General features: G+C 42.8%; 1 protein-coding gene across 1 annotated transcript in view; it reads left to right on the top strand.

Moving 5' to 3' along the window:
• Positions 1–4,733: 4,733 nt before the first annotated feature.
• Positions 4,734–7,161, top strand: part of Tmem218 (transmembrane protein 218) — a 27,757-nt gene continuing 25,329 nt past the window's right edge. The window contains exon 1 of the mRNA XM_010628696.3: positions 4,734–4,901. The gene's annotated coding sequence lies outside the window, so the exon portion shown is untranslated. The remainder of the gene's footprint in view (positions 4,902–7,161) is intronic.

Raw genomic sequence — 7,161 nt, 5'->3', positions numbered from 1 at the left:
AATTTCTGCCACTCAGTTGTTGAGCCAACAGGTTGAATTTTCTCTGAAAACTATCCTGATTTGTAAAAACTAGCAAATAATTCAAAAATCAAAAGCATGTTACTTGTCTCCTCCATTTCTGAGAGCGAGAATCCTCCCCCTTCTCCAACTCAGAGCGGGGCAAAAGCTTTTCACAAAACACAATACTGCAATAATACTGAAGGAAGGGATCCAGGTTTGCTTTCCGTTCTATTGTCTTATTCTGTCAGCTCCCACATCTCTCCAAACCCAGGCTTAATAATTTACGGCGGAAAGACATTTAATAAATAAGCAGCAAGATTGGAGCTGTCAGTGCTGCACAATGGGATTGTTTGCATCTTCCTGCTTGGCGTCAGCACTGGCTCTCCCAGCTTGCTTCAACTGAAACAATCCCATTTGCTATTTTCATAAAATTAGTTCCTCTGCAGTTTCTATTAATCAGAACACTCTTTGGAGAGAATTATACTGGGATTTTATCACCATCTGAGTTCAGTCGGTCTGCGAGGCTGATGAATTTTTATAACCTCTGAGTGGCAGAGAGAGTGTAAGTTGGGTGGCGGCTGTGAGTGGGCATCCCTTGATGTCAGCCAAGGCCCGACAGTCCCAGAGACCCGGGTCAGCCTCTTCTTCCACACATCTTAGCAGCTTTCTCCCTCAGCTACATCTCCTTTTACATGTAAGAATTTTCAGTCTTGGAATCAAGGACTCTTTTACAAATTTTACAAAAGCTATGGATTCTTTCCTCAGAAAAGCCCATATATGCGCATATATACTAAACCTCACCATTTTGGATTTGTGGACACTCTCTCCTCTCCACACGTATGGCCCATCCAGCAGACTGCAGAACAAACCCACGTGCTCTGTGCTTTCCCCTTAACAACCACAAGCTGGAATAGAAAGTCACTCACCTGCAAATTCATTTGTTGAAAGACAAAGGGAAGACAGAGGCCTTTTAAAAACAAAGGATGTAGGGCGGGGGGGGGATGTAGCTCAGTGGTTTTGCTGCCTGCCTTGCAAGGCAAGTGCAAGGAATCAGTTTGATCTCCAGTACCAAAAAACAAATAAACAAACAAAAGGATGTAAAAGTAAGAAAGTTTTTCATAAAGGACACTATGGTTTGGAGAAGTGTTCCCTAAGAGCCTCTGTGTTGCAAGCTCAGTCCCAGCCCATGACATTATTGGGAGGTGGCCAAACTTTTAGGAGATGGGGTCTAGTGGAAGGAATCCAGACCACCCAAGGTGTGCCTAGCAGGGGATATGACAGCCTGGCCTCTTCTGGTCTGTTTGTTTCCCAGACGCCATTAGGTCAGCTGCTTTGCTCCACCGTATTTCCCCACCATGATATGCTGCTTCTCCAACAGCCCAAGAGACGTAAGACCCACCAATCTGGACTGAAACTTCTGCAACTGTGAGCCAAAATAAACCTTTCATCTTTTAAATTTATTGTCTTGGATTTTTTTTTTTTACAATGACAGAAAGCTAATACAGTAGCCACATACATTTTGAGAAGTACAAGAAATGGAAAAGAGAAGGTAACTCAAAATAGCTGAAGTAAATTATGAATGTGCAAGTGCCCCCTAATTGGGGATATACGCTGCACTGTATTAGTGTGAATGAGACATGGGATTCTCCTTGCCTCCAGACTACATAAAGATTACTTGATTCTATGTAAGGTAAACGCTACACAAGAAAACACTGCCTGGACTTCTCCTACCAGTTCTGTCCTCTGGTTGTGTGATTTTAGGCCAGAAGTAGCTTGCCTCTATCAACGTGAGATTTCTAGATAAACACTGAATGAGTTCCAAAGTCTATTTCAGTTCCAGCAATCTATCAGACCTGATTCATTAGATATATCTAAGGTTATAAGAATCAAAACTTTTTCTTAATTTCCAGAAGTAAATATTTTTGGCAACGGACCTACGGTTTCCGAGACAACTGCTCAATTCTGCTATGGTAGAGAAAGCAGCCAAACGCAACACAAAAATAAACAAATATGACTATGATACAGTAATACTTCACTTATAGACAGTGAAACTTGAATTCCATGCAATCTTCACATGCCACAAAGTATTTTTCTCCTCCAACCATTTAAAATGTAAACATTGTCTGTAGCTGGCATGCTGTATGAAAAGTAGATGGCAGGCTGATGAGGCTCACAGGCCAGTTTACTGACGACTGGTTCCTAGCATCTGGTAAATTATATGGTCTGAAAAATCATGGTCCAATACTGGGTGACTTCAGAATGTTTGTAATCTGGCTTTACCTACTAACAGTGGCACTCAGGAAAATTTTTCTTACTCAGTTTCCCAATTAGCCAAATGGAACAATGGTAACTTTTGAAACTGCTAAAAACAATTATTTTTAGTTTTTGGCACATTTTTAGGCCTTCAAAGTACTAAAATAACCACATGAGAAAATGCATACCTAAAATGTAGGACTGCCTTGCATTTTGATAACTATAAAATGAGCAAGAAAACTTTACATCATCTCTTGAAACCATTCCATGCATTCCATAACCTAATGACCTCTTTTTACTTCCCTCCCTTTGTCAGACGAAATAACACATGGTTCTATCTATACCTTTGTGAAGAGGAAATAAAACATCGCTTTTTGGTGTTCTCTCTTGTCCCTGCCCCATGGTACTGGAGATTGAACCCAGGGCCTCTGCACTGAGCTACATCCCTTGCCCTTTATTTATTTATTTTCAAAAATTTGAGACAGGGTCTAACTAAGTTATTAAGTTGGCGAGGTTGGGCTTAAACTCACCATCCTCAAGTCTCAATCTCCCAGAGTGTGGAGATTACAGGTGTTCACCACCACACTCAGCTTGATGTTGTTTTTGTTGAATTGCTTGTTTAGAAGAAAATTATAATTTAATAAAATCGTGCACATACATGTATGACGCCTATGTGTATTCTACAAGTACATATGCAGCAGAGATAGGGAGCAATATTGAAAAGTACTGTATAAAACTTGTCACACAGAAAACAACTTTCCAAGGGAGAAAGATTGGATGGCCAGGTAACCAGTTTCCTCTGAGTGCACACACAACTGTGATTCCCAGATGTCAGAGGACACAACACTGTGGGGGCAGCACGATGCTCTCTTGTATCATTTAGCCAGAAACTAGTTCCCTCTCCCCATTAAGTGGTAAGGTTGGAGAGGAAGAGCTTGAAAGAAGAGTCCCTTCTTTTTTTTTTCAAGAAGCGCTTTTTATGGGAGAGAAAACTTAGAAACATTACATGGAAGATGTAACAAGTTGGGCATGCATTCTCATTCATGCTCATTTTAAATTTATAAATTAACTAAAACCAGTTTGATCATTAGAAGTGTAGAGTTTAACTTTCTCAATCTTAAACTTTTGCCCACTTTCTCCCAAAACATTAAGAGCTGAAAATGGATTCTGACCAGTTGGGCAATACAGTTATTGTTCACTACTTGTCTCCACATTATTCTGCACGTCTTTGCTCATTTTTGTCTTAGCCTTTGTTCAATATTCTCTCCCTGGATTCCCTCGCATCTCTGTCCCACTCTTCCCATTCTTATGCATATGCTAGAGCCCAGCATTCTTCTTGCTTTACCTGAGACATCCACATTGGCTCCAGCCAAAACAATAGTCTGTGAAGCAGTACAGGAGAGAAAGTGCTCTGAAAACTCTAAGGTGTTCCCAAATGTTAAGTATTATTATCTTTTGGAATGCTCAACTACAAATTAGTTCAAGTCCATTGTTAGATCTTGCTTTAAAGATCAATTTGAGGGCTGGGGATTTAGCTCAGTGGTTCCGGCGCTTGCCTTGCAAGGGCAAGGACCAGAGTTCAATCCCTGGTGCCCCCCCCCAATCAATTCTAGTTGCTTCCTGTGCTGTTGACCTAACATTATAAAACCACTCGAAGCTCGTTAAGACAGGAGTCATATCATATTTCTTGTGCTTCCTCACAGTCTCTCAAACAGTTACAGTTAACATGCAATTTTGATGAAATGAATTAATCAAAATACTGGCTTTCTTAACCACACAGCTCCTCACTGGGCCTCGAGGTTAAGTTGTTAAACACAAAAGAAATCGTTGGTTTGTGGGACTGCAAATGAAGACTTGGGAGTAGAATAACTTGATGCCTGCAGCCAATGAAATTCAACCCTCTTCCACTTCATCCATAAAGCTGTGATTCAGGAGCTGCATTGGGTAGAATAATCCTTGCTTCTGTCTACTTTGCAAGCTAAGAGAAGAATAACAACAAATAAAATGAGGCGAGGTAGGGATAAAGGAAACGTGATGTTAGAGCTGGTGCTTTGGACTCAGTTTCCTCCAATAGGATTGTTAAGAGCCCTTAATAATGAGTGGGCCTGGGCCGACTTGCACCCCACTAAGCCAGTGGTGTGGAGACTGAGATGTTAATCGGGCCAGATTAACAGGTACTGATGTCTAGAAGGGTGTACAGGACTTTGAGAAAGGGGCTGCCTGGCCCAAGCACAGCATTGCAGGGCGGAGCAATCTCCATGGTGACGGAAAAAGACCGGGAGAAAAGGCTTTCTACCGCCCAAACAACTTGCCCTCCGGATACACTGACGAAAGGTCCGGTGGGTTAAGGGTGGTGTGATTGACAGTGAAGTGGGCGTGGGGAGGAGCCGTTATCCAATCGCAATGGAAGCCCGTCACCGGACCCACCAGTACCGGCCAATCGAAAGGCGTAACGGAGGACTACAAGCCCACCCACCGTAATATGCGTTGCCCTAAACCGCAGCAAACCTGAGCTAATAAGGGGACAGCTGAGCGTTGAAAAAGCTTCACTGATTAGCCAATATAAACTCACCTAAATGAAAGCCCACTTGTGATTCGCCCTAAGTAGACCAAAACCCGGGTGACTAGAACATACTGGACCTTGACTTGTGAGTCTGGGCCTGGGGTGCTGTGGAAACTAGTAACCGGGGCTGGGAGGAGGAAAGCGAGGTCGGAGTGAAGGGAGAGGGAAGAAGAGCTGGGGCTCGGGTTGCCGAGGCCGAAGAATTTGAGGGCGGGCTGTGCATGGAGCAAACAGATCACACTCACCGCGGGTCTGGACCCAAGGCCCGGCGACCAGTAAATACTTAATTTGGCTGATTTAATTTCACTGACTCACAAGACTGTTTCGTTCCATGCTCTAAAGAAAGTAAAACGCCCCTGCCTGATTGCGATACCTTTTTCTGAAACCTTAATTCGGGAGATGGCGGGCGAGGGCCATGGCGGGAGGATTAGGCATGGGTAGCGTTTTCTTCTGGCCCCTGTGACTTCATCCGCAGGGTTGGAGAGAAGCGGGCTTCTCCACACCCCTGGGCGCTTCCGATAGCCACCCTGGCCAGGAAGAGGGAGGAGTCAGGGTTAGGATCCCGAGAGCCCCCTTTCTATCAGCCTGTTGCACTTGGATAGTTTGGCCATTGATTCCCCCCTACCTGCATGTTATTTTATTAAGTAACATGAAGGCGTTATCTTAATATTTCAGAATTCAAATGATAGTAAAGTATAGCAGAAAAATAAAAGTGTGAAAGCCCCCCCCCCGCCAATTCTTTGGCTTTAGAACAGGTTACAAAGAAAATTGAACAGGATTCCTCCAGAAGGAATCGGTGCAGTAATTCATTGTTTTCTGTTGCTTTCAAGGGCTTAGCTTTAGAACGTTACAAAGAAAATTGAACAGGATTCCTCCAGAAGGAATCGGTGCAGTAATTCATTGTTTTCTGTTGCTTTCAAGGGCTTGACTCAGAATGAGAATTGGGGATGGGCGAGATGTCACCCCTGACCACAGCACTTTTGTCTCGGAGAGTAAATTGCCTTAATCTAGCATTCCTGCCCTCAGAATTCTGAGCCAGATGGTGCACGCGCTTACTTCTTATCTAGTAGTTTAGTCATCTCTTTCAGTTTTCCCTGAGAGCTGAATGAAAGGGCAATTTTAGGTGAATGAAGAATGCACTACACGTACATCCAAAAAGTTCTGAAGGTACTTTCCCCAAAAAACCTTATGGCATGGAGTACAAAGGGGGAAAAATGGCCCTGTAGTTGTTGTCAGCTACCAAACAGTTTTTGTTTTGTTTTTGGAGACAGGGTCTCACTATGTAGTTCAGGCTGGTCTTGAACCCTGCCGAGGCTGGCTTCAAACTCACAGTGATCCTCCTGCCTCAAGCCTCAAGTGTGCTGGGGTTACAGATGTGCACCATCGGTTCTTTTCCTACTCTAGTTTACTTGCTTTCATTCCCACAGATATTAAGTAAATGGTCATGCTTTTGAAATCAGATTGGCTAAACATCATTTTTCAAAGAAGATTTAAAGTACTGTGTTCAATAAGAACACTTTTTGCTTTTTATCCAGTCTGACTCTTAAAAAAAAAAAAATCACTATTCTAATAGGAGAAATAGAAATACAACTATTATCCTCACTTTGAATTAAAATAAAACCACCAGGTGTTTGCTTCTCTTGAGAAGCATTCTATAGTATGTCTAGGCCTCCCTTTCCATCCTTAGTAAGGAATGCGTAGTTTCATTACCAAGTGATCTTTTTCCTTTGGGAGCTGTTTATTGCCGTAAATCCATACCATGTGTGGAACCCATTGTCTCAGGGGTGTGAACATCTAAGGGAGATTGAAGAGCAAAGTTTCTAATGGTATATGCTTTAACTGCCGTTTGTCCAAGCTTTAACTACTGTTTGACTTGTATTCTAAGTGTTAGAACTGTTCCAGGTCCTACAGATTATTGTGCAACTTTCGAAAGAGCACCAGTAAACCTGTGTGTGTAAGTGTGCGTGTGCATGTGTGCGTGTGTGTTTGTGTGTGTGTGCGTGCATTTGAGCAGGATCCCACTATGTATACCAGGCTGGCACTTGAGAGAACCTCCTGTCTCAATCTCCTGATTTCTGGGATTACAGGCATGTGCTACCATTCCTGGTTTAGTTATTATCTTATCTTAAGAGCAGTACTATCGGCTCGCTTAACCAAACTAGAATCGGAGTCACTTCTAAAACCCTTTTCCCTGACCCCTTTCCCTTTCTGCAGCTAAGATGGGCTCAGATCCTGACATCTGGAGGATTGCAGTGGTCTCTTAATTGGTCACCAACATCTGGGTTCTGATCCGAATTCCCAAGCACCTTGTTAGTATTCATCTTTTTTTTTTTTTTTTTTTTTTT

This window comes from Fukomys damarensis, unplaced genomic scaffold (assembly GCF_012274545.1).
Source record: "Fukomys damarensis isolate Sample0158 unplaced genomic scaffold, DMR_v1.0_HiC HiC_scaffold_16, whole genome shotgun sequence".
Lineage (NCBI taxonomy): Eukaryota > Metazoa > Chordata > Mammalia > Rodentia > Bathyergidae > Fukomys > Fukomys damarensis.
The sequence above is the reverse complement of the archived record's forward strand: the minus strand, read 5'-3'. Positions and strand labels throughout refer to the sequence as shown.